We start from the raw sequence: 17,358 nt of genomic DNA, 5'->3' as shown, positions 1-17,358 counted from the left end.
CGCGCGGGAGGCCTGAAAACTCACTCTCTGGGGCTGGCTTTCCTCCCTCCAAGGAAGAGAGCCTGCCCGGCCGCCTTCTGGCTGAAAGTCACATCTGGCTGGGAAGTGGTAGTTGGGAAGTCAGTTTTCTGGGGCAATGTCCGCTAGGTGTACGTGCATGCCTAGGGTTCCCACACTGCCCAGAACACCAAGGTTCCCTTCACACAGCTCTTCCGTCACGGTAGCTCTGCAGGAGAGAGCTCGCAAAACTAGGCCTTTCTTGGCTCGGGAAGTGAATGCCTTTTTGCAGGCCTCTTGTACTGGCTTCTGCAGAGCCCCACACTTGCTGTGCGAGGGAGGCCTAAAAACCCCATCTCTGGGGCTGCCTTTCCTCCCTCCAAGGAAGAGAGCCGGCTCGGCCGCCTTCAAGCTGAAAGTCACATTGGGCTGGGAAGTGCTAGATGGGAAGTTAGTTTTCATGGGCCATAGCCGCTGGGTGCACCTGTATGTGTACAGCCCCGATACTGCCCGGGAACATCAAGGCTCCCTCCACACAGCTCTGCCTTCACGTTAGCTCTGCAGGAGAGAGCTCGCGAAACTAGGCCTTTCTTGACTCGGGAAGTGAGGACCTGCTCGCAGACCTATGGACCGGGCGTTTCCAGAGCTCCACGTTGCCTGCGCGCGGGAGGCCTGAAAACTCACTCCCTGGGGCTGCCTTTCCTCCCTCCAAGGAAGAGAGCCTGCCCCGCCGCCTTCTGGCTGAAAGTCAAATCTGGCTGGGAAGTGGTAGTTGGGAAGTCAGTTTTCAGGGGCCATGGCTGCTGGCTGCACGTTTACAGCTAGGCCTCCCACACTGCCCGGGAACATCAAGGCTCCCTCCACACAGCTCTTTCTTCACGTTTGCTCTGCAGGAGAGAGCTCGCGAAACTAGGCCTTTCTTGACTCGGGAAGTGAGGACCTGCTCCCAGACCTATGGACCGGGCGTTTCCAGAGCTCCACGTTGCCTGCGCGCGGGAGGCCTGAAAACTCACTCTCTGGGGCTGCCTTTCCTCCCTCCAAGGAAGAGAGCCTGCCCGGCCGCCTTCTGGCTGAAAGTCACATCTGGCTGGGAAGTGGTAGTTGGGAAGTCAGTTTTCAGGGGCAATGTCCGCTAGGTGTACGTGCATGCCTAGGGTTCCCACACTGCCCAGAACACCAAGGTTCCCTTCACCCAGCTCTTCCGTCACGGTAGCTCTGCAGGAGAGAGCTCGCAAAACTAGGCCTTTCTTGGCTCGGGAAGTGAATGCCTGTTTGCAGGCCTCTTGTACTGGCTTCTGCAGAGCCCCACACTTGCTGTGCGAGGGAGGCCTAAAAACCCCATCTCTGGGGCTGCCTTTCCTCCCTCCAAGGAAGAGAGCCGGCTCGGCCGCCTTCAAGCTGAAAGTCACATTGGGCTGGGAAGTGCTAGATGGGAAGTTAGTTTTCAGGGGCCATAGCCGCTGGGTGCACCTGTATGTGTACAGCCCCGATACTGCCCGGGAACATCAAGGCTCCCTCCACACAGCTCTGCCTTCACGTTAGCTCTGCAGGAGAGAGCTCGCGAAACTAGGCCTTTCTTGACTCGGGAAGTGAGGACCTGCTCGCAGACCTATGGACCGGGCGTTTCCAGAGCTCCACGTTGCCTGCGCGCGGGAGGCCTGAAAACTCACTCCCTGGGGCTGCCTTTCCTCCCTCCAAGGAAGAGAGCCTGCCCCGCCGCCTTCTGGCTGAAAGTCACATCTGGCTGGGAAGTGGTAGTTGGGAAGTTAGTTTTCAGGGGCCATGGCTGCTGGCTGCACGTTTACAGCTAGGCCTCCCACACTGCCCGGGAACATCAAGGCTCCCTCCACACAGCTCTTTCTTCACGTTTGCTCTGCAGGAGAGAGCTCGCGAAACTAGGCCTTTCTTGACTCGGGAAGTGAGGACCTGCTCCCAGACCTATGGACCGGGCGTTTCCAGAGCTCCACGTTGCCTGCGCGCGGGAGGCCTGAAAACTCACTCTCTGGGGCTGCCTTTCCTCCCTCCAAGGAAGAGAGCCTGCCCGGCCGCCTTCTGGCTGAAAGTCACATCTGGCTGGGAAGTGGTAGTTGGGAAGTCAGTTTTCTGGGGCAATGTCCGCTAGGTGTACGTGCATGCCTAGGGTTCCCACACTGCCCAGAACACCAAGGTTCCCTTCACACAGCTCTTCCGTCACGGTAGCTCTGCAGGAGAGAGCTCGCAAAACTAGGCCTTTCTTGGCTCGGGAAGTGAATGCCTGTTTGCAGGCCTCTTGTACTGGCTTCTGCAGAGCCCCACACTTGCTGTGCGAGGGAGGCCTAAAAACCCCATCTCTGGGGCTGCCTTTCCTCCCTCCAAGGAAGAGAGCCGGCTCGGCCGCCTTCAAGCTGAAAGTCACATTGGGCTGGGAAGTGCTAGATGGGAAGTTAGTTTTCAGGGGCCATAGCCGCTGGGTGCACCTGTATGTGTACAGCCCCGATACTGCCCGGGAACATCAAGGCTCCCTCCACACAGCTCTGCCTTCACGTTAGCTCTGCAGGAGAGAGCTCGCGAAACTAGGCCTTTCTTGACTCGGGAAGTGAGGACCTGCTCGCAGACCTATGGACCGGGCGTTTCCAGAGCTCCACGTTGCCTGCGCGCGGGAGGCCTGAAAACTCACTCCCTGGGGCTGCCTTTCCTCCCTCCAAGGAAGAGAGCCTGCCCCGCCCCCTTCTGGCTGAAAGTCACATCTGGCTGGGAAGTGGTAGTTGGGAAGTCCGTTTTCAGGGGCCATGGCTGCTGGCTGCACGTTTACAGCTAGGCCTCCCACACTGCCCGGGAACATCAAGGCTCCCTCCACACAGCTCTTTCTTCACGTTTGCTCTGCAGGAGAGAGCTCGCGAAACTAGGCCTTTCTTGACTCGGGAAGTGAGGACCTGCTCCCAGACCTATGGACCGGGCGTTTCCAGAGCTCCACCTTGCCTGCGCGCGGGAGGCCTGAAAACTCACTCTCTGGGGCTGCCTTTCCTCCCTCCAAGGAAGAGAGCCTGCCCGGCCGCCTTCTGGCTGAAAGTCACATCTGGCTGGGAAGTGGTAGTTGAGAAGTCAGTTTTCAGGGGCAATGTCCGCTAGGTGTACGTGCATGCCTAGGGTTCCCACACTGCCCAGAACACCAAGGTTCCCTTCACACAGCTCTTCCGTCACGGTAGCTCTGCAGGAGAGAGCTCGCAAAACTAGGCCTTTCTTGGCTCGGGAAGTGAATGCCTGTTTGCAGGCCTCTTGTACTGGCTTCTGCAGAGCCCCACACTTGCTGTGCGAGGGAGGCCTAAAAACCCCATCTCTGGGGCTGCCTTTCCTCCCTCCAAGGAAGAGAGCCGGCTCGGCCGCCTTCAAGCTGAAAGTCACATTGGGCTGGGAAGTGCTAGATGGGAAGTTAGTTTTCAGGGGCCATAGCCGCTGGGTGCACCTGTATGTGTACAGCCCCGATACTGCCCGGGAACATCAAGGCTCCCTCCACACAGCTCTGCCTTCACGTTAGCTCTGCAGTAGAGAGCTCGCGAAACTAGGCCTTTCTTGACTCGGGAAGTGAGGACCTGCTCGCAGACCTATGGACCGGGCGTTTCCAGAGCTCCACGTTGCCTGCGCGCGGGAGGCCTGAAAACTCACTCCCTGGGGCTGCCTTTCCTCCCTCCAAGGAAGAGAGCCTGCCCCGCCGCCTTCTGGCTGAAAGTCACATCTGGCTGGGAAGTGGTAGTTGGGAAGTCCGTTTTCAGGGGCCATGGCTGCTGGCTGCACGTTTACAGCTAGGCCTCCCACACTGCCCGGGAACATCAAGGCTCCCTCCACACAGCTCTTTCTTCACGTTTGCTCTGCAGGAGAGAGCTCGCGAAACTAGGCCTTTCTTGACTCGGGAAGTGAGGACCTGCTCCCAGACCTATGGACCGGGCGTTTCCAGAGCTCCACGTTGCCTGCGCGCGGGAGGCCTGAAAACTCACTCTCTGGGGCTGCCTTTCCTCCCTCCAAGGAAGAGAGCCTGCCCGGGCGCCTTCTGGCTGAAAGTCACATCTGGCTGGGAAGTGGTAGTTGGGAAGTCAGTTTTCAGGGGCAATGTCCGCTAGGTGTACGTGCATGCCTAGGGTTCCCACACTGCCCAGAACACCAAGGTTCCCTTCACCCAGCTCTTCCGTCACGGTAGCTCTGCAGGAGAGAGCTCGCAAAACTAGGCCTTTCTTAGCTCGGGAAGTGAATGCCTGTTTGCAGGCCTCTTGTACTGGCTTCTGCAGAGCCCCACACTTGCTGTGCGAGGGAGGCCTAAAAACCCCATCTCTGGGGCTGCCTTTCCTCCCTCCAAGGAAGAGAGCCGGCTCGGCCGCCTTCAAGCTGAAAGTCACATTGGGCTGGGAAGTGCTAGATGGGAAGTTAGTTTTCAGGGGCCATAGCCGCTGGGTGCACCTGTATGTGTACAGCCCCGATACTGCCCGGGAACATCAAGGCTCCCTCCACACAGCTCTGCCTTCACGTTAGCTCTGCAGGAGAGAGCTCGCGAAACTAGGCCTTTCTTGACTCGGGAAGTGAGGACCTGCTCGCAGTCCTATGGACCGGGCGTTTCCAGAGCTCCACGTTGCCTGCGCGCGGGAGGCCTGAAAACTCACTCCCTGGGGCTGCCTTTCCTCCCTCCAAGGAAGAGAGCCTGCCCCGCCGCCTTCTGGCTGAAAGTCAAATCTGGCTGGGAAGTGGTAGTTGGGAAGTCAGTTTTCAGGGGCCATGGCTGCTGGCTGCACGTTTACAGCTAGGCCTCCCACACTGCCCGGGAACATCAAGGCTCCCTCCACACAGCTCTTTCTTCACGTTTGCTCTGCAGGAGAGAGCTCGCGAAACTAGGCCTTTCTTGACTCGGGAAGTGAGGACCTGCTCCCAGACCTATGGACCGGGCGTTTCCAGAGCTCCACGTTGCCTGCGCGCGGGAGGCCTGAAAACTCACTCTCTGGGGCTGCCTTTCCTCCCTCCAAGGAAGAGAGCCTGCCCGGGCGCCTTCTGGCTGAAAGTCACATCTGGCTGGGAAGTGGTAGTTGGGAAGTCAGTTTTCAGGGGCAATGTCCGCTAGGTGTACGTGCATGCCTAGGGTTCCCACACTGCCCAGAACACCAAGGTTCCCTTCACACAGCTCTTCCGTCACGGTAGCTCTGCAGGAGAGAGCTCGCAAAACTAGGCCTTTCTTCGCTCGGGAAGTGAATGCCTGTTTGCAGGCCTCTTGTACTGGCTTCTGCAGAGCCCCACACTTGCTGTGCGAGGGAGGCCTAAAAACCCCATCTCTGGGGCTGCCTTTCCTCCCTCCAAGGAAGAGAGCCGGCTCGGCCGCCTTCAAGCTGAAAGTCACATTGGGCTGGGAAGTGCTAGATGGGAAGTTAGTTTTCAGGGGCCATAGCCGCTGGGTGCACCTGTATGTGTACAGCCCCGATACTGCCCGGGAACATCAAGGCTCCCTCCACACAGCTCTGCCTTCACGTTAGCTCTGCAGGAGAGAGCTCGCGAAACTAGGCCTTTCTTGACTCGGGAAGTGAGGACCTGCTCGCAGACCTATGGACCGGGCGTTTCCAGAGCTCCACGTTGCCTGCGCGCGGGAGGCCTGAAAACTCACTCCCTGGGGCTGCCTTTCCTCCCTCCAAGGAAGAGAGCCTGCCCCGCCGCCTTCTGGCTGAAAGTCACATCTGGCTGGGAAGTGGTAGTTGGGAAGTCCGTTTTCAGGGGCCATGGCTGCTGGCTGCACGTTTACAGCTAGGCCTCCCACACTGCCCGGGAACATCAAGGCTCCCTCCACACAGCTCTTTCTTCACGTTTGCTCTGCAGGAGAGAGCTCGCGAAACTAGGCCTTTCTTGACTCGGGAAGTGAGGACCTGCTCCCAGACCTATGGACCGGGCGTTTACAGAGCTCCACCTTGCCTGCGCGCGGGAGGCCTGAAAACTCACTCTCTGGGGCTGGCTTTCCTCCCTCCAAGGAAGAGAGCCTGCCCGGCCGCCTTCTGGCTGAAAGTCACATCTGGCTGGGAAGTGGTAGTTGGGAAGTCAGTTTTCTGGGGCAATGTCCGCTAGGTGTACGTGCATGCCTAGGGTTCCCACACTGCCCAGAACACCAAGGTTCCCTTCACACAGCTCTTCCGTCACGGTAGCTCTGCAGGAGAGAGCTCGCAAAACTAGGCCTTTCTTGGCTCGGGAAGTGAATGCCTTTTTGCAGGCCTCTTGTACTGGCTTCTGCAGAGCCCCACACTTGCTGTGCGAGGGAGGCCTAAAAACCCCATCTCTGGGGCTGCCTTTCCTCCCTCCAAGGAAGAGAGCCGGCTCGGCCGCCTTCAAGCTGAAAGTCACATTGGGCTGGGAAGTGCTAGATGGGAAGTTAGTTTTCATGGGCCATAGCCGCTGGGTGCACCTGTATGTGTACAGCCCCGATACTGCCCGGGAACATCAAGGCTCCCTCCACACAGCTCTGCCTTCACGTTAGCTCTGCAGGAGAGAGCTCGCGAAACTAGGCCTTTCTTGACTCGGGAAGTGAGGACCTGCTCGCAGACCTATGGACCGGGCGTTTCCAGAGCTCCACGTTGCCTGCGCGCGGGAGGCCTGAAAACTCACTCCCTGGGGCTGCCTTTCCTCCCTCCAAGGAAGAGAGCCTGCCCCGCCGCCTTCTGGCTGAAAGTCAAATCTGGCTGGGAAGTGGTAGTTGGGAAGTCAGTTTTCAGGGGCCATGGCTGCTGGCTGCACGTTCACAGCTAGGCCTCCCACACTGCCCGGGAACATCAAGGCTCCCTCCGCACAGCTCTTTCTTCACGTTTGCTCTGCAGGAGAGAGCTCGCGAAACTAGGCCTTTCTTGACTCGGGAAGTGAGGACCTGCTCCCAGACCTATGGACCGGGCGTTTCCAGAGCTCCACCTTGCCTGCGCGCGGGAGGCCTGAAAACTCACTCTCTGCGGCTGCCTTTCCTCCCTCCAAGGAAGAGAGCCTGCCCGGCCGCCTTCTGGCTGAAAGTCACATCTGGCTGGGAAGTGGTAGTTGAGAAGTCAGTTTTCAGGGGCAATGTCCGCTAGGTGTACGTGCATGCCTAGGGTTCCCCCACTGCCCAGAACACCAAGGTTCCCTTCACACAGCTCTTCCGTCACGGTAGCTCTGCAGGAGAGAGCTCGCAAAACTAGGCCTTTCTTGGCTCGGGAAGTGAATGCCTGTTTGCAGGCCTCTTGTACTGGCTTCTGCAGAGCCCCACACTTGCTGTGCGAGGGAGGCCTAAAAACCCCATCTCTGGGGCTGCCTTTCCTCCCTCCAAGGAAGAGAGCCGGCTCGGCCGCCTTCAAGCTGAAAGTCACATTGGGCTGGGAAGTGCTAGATGGGAAGTTAGTTTTCAGGGGCCATAGCCGCTGGGTGCACCTGTATGTGTACAGCCCCGATACTGCCCGGGAACATCAAGGCTCCCTCCACACAGCTCTGCCTTCACGTTAGCTCTGCAGGAGAGAGCTCGCGAAACTAGGCCTTTCTTGACTCGGGAAGTGAGGACCTGCTCGCAGACCTATGGACCGGGCGTTTCCAGAGCTCCACGTTGCCTGCGCGCGGGAGGCCTGAAAACTCACTCCCTGGGGCTGCCTTTCCTCCCTCCAAGGAAGAGAGCCTGCCCCGCCGCCTTCTGGCTGAAAGTCAAATCTGGCTGGGAAGTGGTAGTTGGGAAGTCCGTTTTCAGGGGCCATGGCTGCTGGCTGCACGTTTACAGCTAGGCCTCCCACACTGCCCGGGAACATCAAGGCTCCCTCCACACAGCTCTTTCTTCACGTTTGCTCTGCAGGAGAGAGCTCGCGAAACTAGGCCTTTCTTGACTCGGGAAGTGAGGACCTGCTCCCAGACCTATGGACCGGGCGTTTCCAGAGCTCCACCTTGCCTGCGCGCGGGAGGCCTGAAAACTCACTCTCTGCGGCTGCCTTTCCTCCCTCCAAGGAAGAGAGCCTGCCCGGCCGCCTTCTGGCTGAAAGTCACATCTGGCTGGGAAGTGGTAGTTGAGAAGTCAGTTTTCAGGGGCAATGTCCGCTAGGTGTACGTGCATGCCTAGGGTTCCCCCACTGCCCAGAACACCAAGGTTCCCTTCACACAGCTCTTCCGTCACGGTAGCTCTGCAGGAGAGAGCTCGCAAAACTAGGCCTTTCTTGGCTCGGGAAGTGAATGCCTGTTTGCAGGCCTCTTGTACTGGCTTCTGCAGAGCCCCACACTTGCTGTGCGAGGGAGGCCTAAAAACCCCATCTCTGGGGCTGCCTTTCCTCCCTCCAAGGAAGAGAGCCGGCTCGGCCGCCTTCAAGCTGAAAGTCACATTGGGCTGGGAAGTGCTAGATGGGAAGTTAGTTTTCAGGGGCCATAGCCGCTGGGTGCACCTGTATGTGTACAGCCCCGATATTGCCCGGGAACATCAAGGCTCCCTCCACACAGCTCTGCCTTCACGTTAGCTCTGCAGGAGAGAGCTCGCGAAACTAGGCCTTTCTTGACTCGGGAAGTGAGGACCTGCTCGCAGACCTATGGACCGGGCGTTTCCAGAGCTCCACGTTGCCTGCGCGCGGGAGGCCTGAAAACTCACTCCCTGGGGCTGCCTTTCCTCCCTCCAAGGAAGAGAGCCTGCCCCGCCGCCTTCTGGCTGAAAGTCAAATCTGGCTGGGAAGTGGTAGTTGGGAAGTCCGTTTTCAGGGGCCATGGCTGCTGGCTGCACGTTTACAGCTAGGCCTCCCACACTGCCCGGGAACATCAAGGCTCCCTCCACACAGCTCTTTCTTCACGTTTGCTCTGCAGGAGAGAGCTCGCGAAACTAGGCCTTTCTTGACTCGGGAAGTGAGGACCTGCTCCCAGACCTATGGACCGGGCGTTTCCAGAGCTCCACCTTGCCTGCGCGCGGGAGGCCTGAAAACTCACTCTCTGCGGCTGCCTTTCCTCCCTCCAAGGAAGAGAGCCTGCCCGGCCGCCTTCTGGCTGAAAGTCACATCTGGCTGGGAAGTGGTAGTTGAGAAGTCAGTTTTCAGGGGCAATGTCCGCTAGGTGTACGTGCATGCCTAGGGTTCCCCCACTGCCCAGAACACCAAGGTTCCCTTCACACAGCTCTTCCGTCACGGTAGCTCTGCAGGAGAGAGCTCGCAAAACTAGGCCTTTCTTGGCTCGGGAAGTGAATGCCTGTTTGCAGGCCTCTTGTACTGGCTTCTGCAGAGCCCCACACTTGCTGTGCGAGGGAGGCCTAAAAACCCCATCTCTGGGGCTGCCTTTCCTCCCTCCAAGGAAGAGAGCCGGCTCGGCCGCCTTCAAGCTGAAAGTCACATTGGGCTGGGAAGTGCTAGATGGGAAGTTAGTTTTCAGGGGCCATAGCCGCTGGGTGCACCTGTATGTGTACAGCCCCGATACTGCCCGGGAACATCAAGGCTCCCTCCACACAGCTCTGCCTTCACGTTAGCTCTGCAGGAGAGAGCTCGCGAAACTAGGCCTTTCTTGACTCGGGAAGTGAGGACCTGCTCGCAGACCTATGGACCGGGCGTTTCCAGAGCTCCACGTTGCCTGCGCGCGGGAGGCCTGAAAACTCACTCCCTGGGGCTGCCTTTCCTCCCTCCAAGGAAGAGAGCCTGCCCCGCCGCCTTCTGGCTGAAAGTCAAATCTGGCTGGGAAGTGGTAGTTGGGAAGTCCGTTTTCAGGGGCCATGGCTGCTGGCTGCACGTTTACAGCTAGGCCTCCCACACTGCCCGGGAACATCAAGGCTCCCTCCACACAGCTCTTTCTTCACGTTTGCTCTGCAGGAGAGAGCTCGCGAAACTAGGCCTTTCTTGACTCGGGAAGTGAGGACCTGCTCCCAGACCTATGGACCGGGCGTTTCCAGAGCTCCACCTTGCCTGCGCGCGGGAGGCCTGAAAACTCACTCTCTGGGGCTGCCTTTCCTCCCTCCAAGGAAGAGAGCCTGCCCGGCCGCCTTCTGGCTGAAAGTCACATCTGGCTGGGAAGTGGTAGTTGGGAAGTCAGTTTTCAGGGGCAATGTCCGCTAGGTGTACGTGCATGCCTAGGGTTCCCACACTGCCCAGAACACCAAGGTTCCCTTCACCCAGCTCTTCCGTCACGGTAGCTCTGCAGGAGAGAGCTCGCAAAACTAGGCCTTTCTTGGCTCGGGAAGTGAATGCCTGTTTGCAGGCCTCTTGTACTGGCTTCTGCAGAGCCCCACACTTGCTGTGCGAGGGAGGCCTAAAAACCCCATCTCTGGGGCTGCCTTTCCTCCCTCCAAGGAAGAGAGCCGGCTCGGCCGCCTTCAAGCTGAAAGTCACATTGGGCTGGGAAGTGCTAGATGGGAAGTTAGTTTTCAGGGGCCATAGCCGCTGGGTGCACCTGTATGTGTACAGCCCCGATACTGCCCGGGAACATCAAGGCTCCCTCCACACAGCTCTGCCTTCACGTTAGCTCTGCAGGAGAGAGCTCGCGAAACTAGGCCTTTCTTGACTTGGGAAGTGAGGACCTGCTCGCAGACCTATGGACCGGGCGTTTCCAGAGCTCCACGTTGCCTGCGCGCGGGAGGCCTGAAAACTCACTCCCTGGGGCTGCCTTTCCTCCCTCCAAGGAAGAGAGCCTGCCCCGCCGCCTTCTGGCTGAAAGTCACATCTGGCTGGGAAGTGGTAGTTGGGAAGTCAGTTTTCAGGGGCCATGGCTGCTGGCTGCACGTTTACAGCTAGGCCTCCCACACTGCCCGGGAACATCAAGGCTCCCTCCACACAGCTCTTTCTTCACGTTTGCTCTGCAGGAGAGAGCTCGCGAAACTAGGCCTTTCTTGACTCGGGAAGTGAGGACCTGCTCCCAGACCTATGGACCGGGCGTTTCCAGAGCTCCACGTTGCCTGCGCGCGGGAGGCCTGAAAACTCACTCTCTGGGGCTGGCTTTCCTCCCTCCAAGGAAGAGAGCCTGCCCGGCCGCCTTCTGGCTGAAAGTCACATCTGGCTGGGAAGTGGTAGTTGGGAAGTCAGTTTTCTGGGGCAATGTCCGCTAGGTGTACGTGCATGCCTAGGGTTCCCACACTGCCCAGAACACCAAGGTTCCCTTCACACAGCTCTTCCGTCACGGTAGCTCTGCAGGAGAGAGCTCGCAAAACTAGGCCTTTCTTGGCTCGGGAAGTGAATGCCTGTTTGCAGGCCTCTTGTACTGGCTTCTGCAGAGCCCCACACTTGCTGTGCGAGGGAGGCCTAAAAACCCCATCTCTGGGGCTGCCTTTCCTCCCTCCAAGGAAGAGAGCCGGCTCGGCCGCCTTCAAGCTGAAAGTCACATTGGGCTGGGAAGTGCTAGATGGGAAGTTAGTTTTCAGGGGCCATAGCCGCTGGGTGCACCTGTATGTGTACAGCCCCGATACTGCCCGGGAACATCAAGGTTCCCTCCACACAGCTCTGCCTTCACGTTAGCTCTGCAGGAGAGAGCTCGCGAAACTAGGCCTTTCTTGACTCGGGAAGTGAGGACCTGCTCGCAGACCTATGGACCGGGCGTTTCCAGAGCTCCACGTTGCCTGCGCGCGGGAGGCCTGAAAACTCACTCCCTGGGGCTGCCTTTCCTCCCTCCAAGGAAGAGAGCCTTCCCCGCCGCCTTCTGGCTGAAAGTCAAATCTGGCTGGGAAGTGGTAGTTGGGAAGTCAGTTTTCAGGGGCCATGGCTGCTGGCTGCACGTTTACAGCTAGGCCTCCCACACTGCCCGGGAACATCAAGGCTCCCTCCACACAGCTCTTTCTTCACGTTTGCTCTGCAGGAGAGAGCTCGCGAAACTAGGCCTTTCTTGACTCGGGAAGTGAGGACCTGCTCCCAGACCTATGGACCGGGCGTTTCCAGAGCTCCACGTTGCCTGCGCGCGGGAGGCCTGAAAACTCACTCTCTGGGGCTGCCTTTCCTCCCTCCAAGGAAGAGAGCCTGCCCGGCCGCCTTCTGGCTGAAAGTCACATCTGGCTGGGAAGTGGTAGTTGGGAAGTCAGTTTTCAGGGGCAATGTCCGCTAGGTGTACGTGCATGCCTAGGGTTCCCACACTGCCCAGAACACCAAGGTTCCCTTCACACAGCTCTTCCGTCACGGTAGCTCTGCAGGAGAGAGCTCGCAAAACTAGGCCTTTCTTGGCTCGGGAAGTGAATGCCTGTTTGCAGGCCTCTTGTACTGGCTTCTGCAGAGCCCCACACTTGCTGTGCGAGGGAGGCCTAAAAACCCCATCTCTGGGGCTGCCTTTCCTCCCTCCAAGGAAGAGAGCCGGCTCGGCCGCCTTCAAGCTGAAAGTCACATTGGGCTGGGAAGTGCTAGATGGGAAGTTAGTTTTCAGGGGCCATAGCCGCTGGGTGCACCTGTATGTGTACAGCCCCGATACTGCCCGGGAACATCAAGGCTCCCTCCACACAGCTCTGCCTTCACGTTAGCTCTGCAGGAGAGAGCTCGCGAAACTAGGCCTTTCTTGACTCGGGAAGTGAGGACCTGCTCGCAGACCTATGGACCGGGCGTTTCCAGAGCTCCACGTTGCCTGCGCGCGGGAGGCCTGAAAACTCACTCCCTGGGGCTGCCTTTCCTCCCTCCAAGGAAGAGAGCCTGCCCCGCCGCCTTCTGGCTGAAAGTCACATCTGGCTGGGAAGTGGTAGTTGGGAAGTCAGTTTTCAGGGGCCATGGCTGCTGGCTGCACGTTTACAGCTAGGCCTCCCACACTGCCCGGGAACATCAAGGCTCCCTCCACACAGCTCTTTCTTCACGTTTGCTCTGCAGGAGAGAGCTCGCGAAACTAGGCCTTTCTTGACTCGGGAAGTGAGGACCTGCTCCCAGACCTATGGACCGGGCGTTTCCAGAGCTCCACGTTGCCTGCGCGCGGGAGGCCTGAAAACTCACTCTCTGGGGCTGGCTTTCCTCCCTCCAAGGAAGAGAGCCTGCCCGGCCGCCTTCTGGCTGAAAGTCACATCTGGCTGGGAAGTGGTAGTTGGGAAGTCAGTTTTCAGGGGCAATGTCCGCTAGGTGTACGTGCATGCCTAGGGTTCCCACACTGCCCAGAACACCAAGGTTCCCTTCACCCAGCTCTTCCGTCACGGTAGCTCTGCAGGAGAGAGCTCGCAAAACTAGACCTTTCTTGGCTCGGGAAGTGAATGCCTGTTTGCAGGCCTCTTGTACTGGCTTCTGCAGAGCCCCACACTTGCTGTGCGAGGGAGGCCTAAAAACCCCATCTCTGGGGCTGCCTTTCCTCCCTCCAAGGAAGAGAGCCGGCTCGGCCGCCTTCAAGCTGAAAGTCACATTGGGCTGGGAAGTGCTAGATGGGAAGTTAGTTTTCATGGGCCATAGCCGCTGGGTGCACCTGTATGTGTACAGCCCCGATACTGCCCGGGAACATCAAGGCTCCCTCCACACAGCTCTGCCTTCACGTTAGCTCTGCAGGAGAGAGCTCGCGACACTAGGCCTTTCTTGACTCGGGAAGTGAGGACCTGCTCGCAGACCTATGGACCGGGCGTTTCCAGAGCTCCACGTTGCCTGCGCGCGGGAGGCCTGAAAACTCACTCCCTGGGGCTGCCTTTCCTCCCTCCAAGGAAGAGAGCCTGCCCCGCCGCCTTCTGGCTGAAAGTCACATCTGGCTGGGAAGTGGTAGTTGGGAAGTCAGTTTTCAGGGGCCATGGCTGCTGGCTGCACGTTTACAGCTAGGCCTCCCACACTGCCCGGGAACATCAAGGCTCCCTCCACACAGCTCTTTCTTCACGTTTGCTCTGCAGGAGAGAGCTCGCGAAACTAGGCCTTTCTTGACTCGGGAAGTGAGGACCTGCTCCCAGACCTATGGACCGGGCGTTTCCAGAGCTCCACGTTGCCTGCGCGCGGGAGGCCTGAAAACTCACTCTCTGGGGCTGGCTTTCCTCCCTCCAAGGAAGAGAGCCTGCCCGGCCGCCTTCTGGCTGAAAGTCACATCTGGCTGGGAAGTGGTAGTTGGGAAGTCAGTTTTCTGGGGCAATGTCCGCTAGGTGTACGTGCATGCCTAGGGTTCCCACACTGCCCAGAACACCAAGGTTCCCTTCACACAGCTCTTCCGTCACGGTAGCTCTGCAGGAGAGAGCTCGCAAAACTAGGCCTTTCTTGGCTCGGGAAGTGAATGCCTGTTTGCAGGCCTCTTGTACTGGCTTCTGCAGAGCCCCACACTTGCTGTGCGAGGGAGGCCTAAAAACCCCATCTCTGGGGCTGCCTTTCCTCCCTCCAAGGAAGAGAGCCGGCTCGGCCGCCTTCAAGCTGAAAGTCACATTGGGCTGGGAAGTGCTAGATGGGAAGTTAGTTTTCATGGGCCATAGCCGCTGGGTGCACCTGTATGTGTACAGCCCCGATACTGCCCGGGAACATCAAGGCTCCCTCCACACAGCTCTGCCTTCACGTTAGCTCTGCAGGAGAGAGCTCGCGAAACTAGGCCTTTCTTGACTCGGGAAGTGAGGACCTGCTCGCAGACCTATGGACCGGGCGTTTCCAGAGCTCCACGTTGCCTGCGCGCGGGAGGCCTGAAAACTCACTCCCTGGGGCTGCCTTTCCTCCCTCCAAGGAAGAGAGCCTGCCCCGCCGCCTTCTGGCTGAAAGTCAAATCTGGCTGGGAAGTGGTAGTTGGGAAGTCAGTTTTCAGGGGCCATGGCTGCTGGCTGCACGTTTACAGCTAGGCCTCCCACACTGCCCGGGAACATCAAGGCTCCCTCCACACAGCTCTTTCTTCACGTTTGCTCTGCAGGAGAGAGCTCGCGAAACTAGGCCTTTCTTGACTCGGGAAGTGAGGACCTGCTCCCAGACCTATGGACCGGGCGTTTCCAGAGCTCCACGTTGCCTGCGCGCGGGAGGCCTGAAAACTCACACTCTGCGGCTGGCTTTCCTCCCTCCAAGGAAGAGAGCCTGCCCGGCCGCCTTCTGGCTGAAAGTCACATCTGGCTGGGAAGTGGTAATTGGGAAGTCAGTTTTCTGGGGCAATGTCCGCTAGGTGTACGTGCATGCCTAGGGTTCCCACACTGCCCAGAACACCAAGGTTCCCTTCACACAGCTCTTCCGTCACGGTAGCTCTGCAGGAGAGAGCTCGCAAAACTAGGCCTTTCTTGGCTCGGGAAGTGAATGCCTGTTTGCAGGCCTCTTGTACTGGCTTCTGCAGAGCCCCACACTTGCTGTGCGAGGGAGGCCTAAAAACCCCATCTCTGGGGCTGCCTTTCCTCCCTCCAAGGAAGAGAGCCGGCTCGGCCGCCTTCAAGCTGAAAGTCACATTGGGCTGGGAAGTGCTAGATGGGAAGTTAGTTTTCAGGGGCCATAGCCGCTGGGTGCACCTGTATGTGTACAGCCCCGATACTGCCCGGGAACATCAAGGTTCCCTCCACACAGCTCTGCCTTCACGTTAGCTCTGCAGGAGAGAGCTCGCGAAACTAGGCCTTTCTTGACTCGGGAAGTGAGGACCTGCTCGCAGACCTATGGACCGGGCGTTTCCAGAGCTCCACGTTGCCTGCGCGCGGGAGGCCTGAAAACTCACTCCCTGGGGCTGCCTTTCCTCCCTCCAAGGAAGAGAGCCTTCCCCGCCGCCTTCTGGCTGAAAGTCAAATCTGGCTGGGAAGTGGTAGTTGGGAAGTCAGTTTTCAGGGGCCATGGCTGCTGGCTGCACGTTTACAGCTAGGCCTCCCACACTGCCCGGGAACATCAAGGCTCCCTCCACACAGCTCTTTCTTCACGTTTGCTCTGCAGGAGAGAGCTCGCGAAACTAGGCCTTTCTTGACTCGGGAAGTGAGGACCTGCTCCCAGACCTATGGACCGGGCGTTTCCAGAGCTCCACGTTGCCTGCGCGCGGGAGGCCTGAAAACTCACTCTCTGGGGCTGCCTTTCCTCCCTCCAAGGAAGAGAGCCTGCCCGGCCGCCTTCTGGCTGAAAGTCACATCTGGCTGGGAAGTGGTAGTTGGGAAGTCAGTTTTCAGGGGCAATGTCCGCTAGGTGTACGTGCATGCCTAGGGTTCCCACACTGCCCAGAACACCAAGGTTCCCTTCACACAGCTCTTCCGTCACGGTAGCTCTGCAGGAGAGAGCTCGCAAAACTAGGCCTTTCTTGGCTCGGGAAGTGAATGCCTGTTTGCAGGCCTCTTGTACTGGCTTCTGCAGAGCCCCACACTTGCTGTGCGAGGGAGGCCTAAAAACCCCATCTCTGGGGCTGCCTTTCCTCCCTCCAAGGAAGAGAGCCGGCTCGGCCGCCTTCAAGCTGAAAGTCACATTGGGCTGGGAAGTGCTAGATGGGAAGTTAGTTTTCAGGGGCCATAGCCGCTGGGTGCACCTGTATGTGTACAGCCCCGATACTGCCCGGGAACATCAAGGCTCCCTCCACACAGCTCTGCCTTCACGTTAGCTCTGCAGGAGAGAGCTCGCGAAACTAGGCCTTTCTTGACTCGGGAAGTGAGGACCTGCTCGCAGACCTATGGACCGGGCGTTTCCAGAGCTCCACGTTGCCTGCGCGCGGGAGGCCTGAAAACTCACTCCCTGGGGCTGCCTTTCCTCCCTCCAAGGAAGAGAGCCTGCCCCGCCGCCTTCTGGCTGAAAGTCACATCTGGCTGGGAAGTGGTAGTTGGGAAGTCAGTTTTCAGGGGCCATGGCTGCTGGCTGCACGTTTACAGCTAGGCCTCCCACACTGCCCGGGAACATCAAGGCTCCCTCCACACAGCTCTTTCTTCACGTTTGCTCTGCAGGAGAGAGCTCGCGAAACTAGGCCTTTCTTGACTCGGGAAGTGAGGACCTGCTCCCAGACCTATGGACCGGGCGTTTCCAGAGCTCCACGTTGCCTGCGCGCGGGAGGCCTGAAAACTCACTCTCTGGGGCTGGCTTTCCTCCCTCCAAGGAAGAGAGCCTGCCCGGCCGCCTTCTGGCTGAAAGTCACATCTGGCTGGGAAGTGGTAGTTGGGAAGTCAGTTTTCAGGGGCAATGTCCGCTAGGTGTACGTGCATGCCTAGGGTTCCCACACTGCCCAGAACACCAAGGTTCCCTTCACCCAGCTCTTCCGTCACGGTAGCTCTGCAGGAGAGAGCTCGCAAAACTAGACCTTTCTTGGCTCGGGAAGTGAATGCCTGTTTGCAGGCCTCTTGTACTGGCTTCTGCAGAGCCCCACACTTGCTGTGCGAGGGAGGCCTAAAAACCCCATCTCTGGGGCTGCCTTTCCTCCCTCCAAGGAAGAGAGCCGGCTCGGCCGCCTTCAAGCTGAAAGTCACATTGGGCTGGGAAGTGCTAGATGGGAAGTTAGTTTTCATGGGCCATAGCCGCTGGGTGCACCTGTATGTGTACAGCCCCGATACTGCCCGGGAACATCAAGGCTCCCTCCACACAGCTCTGCCTTCACGTTAGCTCTGCAGGAGAGAGCTCGCGACACTAGGCCTTTCTTGACTCG

The sequence above is a fragment of the Giraffa tippelskirchi genome, chromosome 9 (assembly GCF_054371585.1).
Source record: "Giraffa tippelskirchi isolate mGirTip1 chromosome 9, T2T-mGirTip1v1.2.pri, whole genome shotgun sequence".
NCBI lineage: Eukaryota > Metazoa > Chordata > Mammalia > Artiodactyla > Giraffidae > Giraffa > Giraffa tippelskirchi.
Note: the sequence above shows the minus strand (reverse complement) of the source record.